The sequence below is a fragment of the Melanostigma gelatinosum genome, assembly GCF_949748355.1.
Source record: "Melanostigma gelatinosum genome assembly, chromosome: 12".
Taxonomy (NCBI): Eukaryota; Metazoa; Chordata; class Actinopteri; order Perciformes; family Zoarcidae; genus Melanostigma; species Melanostigma gelatinosum.
In genome coordinates this window covers 1,378,923-1,379,874 of record NC_136645.1, presented here as the reverse complement: position 1 = coordinate 1,379,874, position 952 = coordinate 1,378,923, and positions in this window count along the sequence as shown.

The following is a 952-nucleotide window of genomic DNA, read 5'->3' as shown; positions in this document are numbered from 1 at the left end:
CATGACGGGCTGGAGTTGCATAATGAACGTATGCAGAAATAGTCTGATTAACCAGGAGCAGAACGCTGCTCACAGCAGCTCGAGGTGAGGCTGACGTCTACATTCACAACATGTTGCAGGCCCGTCCTGAAGAAGGTCCTGAAGAAGAAGACAAGAGTCCTACCAAGAGGTTCACGTCTGATGGAGATCAGGGCATCTATCCGTTATGATCCTACTGGGGTCATTTAGATAGAGATGCATCTCAGCGTATGCCTAAACATTGCCTCTCACATTATATATATATGTATATATAATACATATATAATATATGTAACCATGTCTGGAGACAGTCCAGCACTAACGTGGACCAGCGCTTGGATTCATCCAAAGTTTTCCGTTTGTATCCGTAGATATTCAGATGAGCAATAATGCTGATTTCTAGAGGTTTGATAAGCTCCAGTTGCATAACGTCAAATAAAACAAAAAGAAAAAGTGTAAAAGAAATGCACGAGGAAGAAGAGCAGCTCTGCTGAAAGGCTGTCCTCGCTGAGTGCTGAGTTTCTGTAGCGATGAGCAGTCTGCCCAACCGGATTAGTCTGAAATGTCAGGAGAGGAACAGCATAACGGAGGTATCAGACATCAGCTGTGAGGACGCAGCAGCCTGCAGTCTGCTCACACTGACACTCACTCATGTGTTCATATCTACAGTATGCACACTCATCAGCCTCTTCTCTCCTCTCACATCCACCATATGTTGGAACCATGACTTGCCTTTATAAAAGCACATGAGTGAAGTATGACTGCAGATCTTTGATCAGAGAGACTTTGGACAAACGGATATTTAAACTGGTCTAAAGGCAGCGTGTGTGACACAGAGAGGTCTCTGTCCAGCTCAGGTGTGTGTGTGTGTGTGTGTGTGTGTGTGTGTGTTGTTTTATGGCACACACTGTGTTTGCTTGCAGCAATCCTAAAC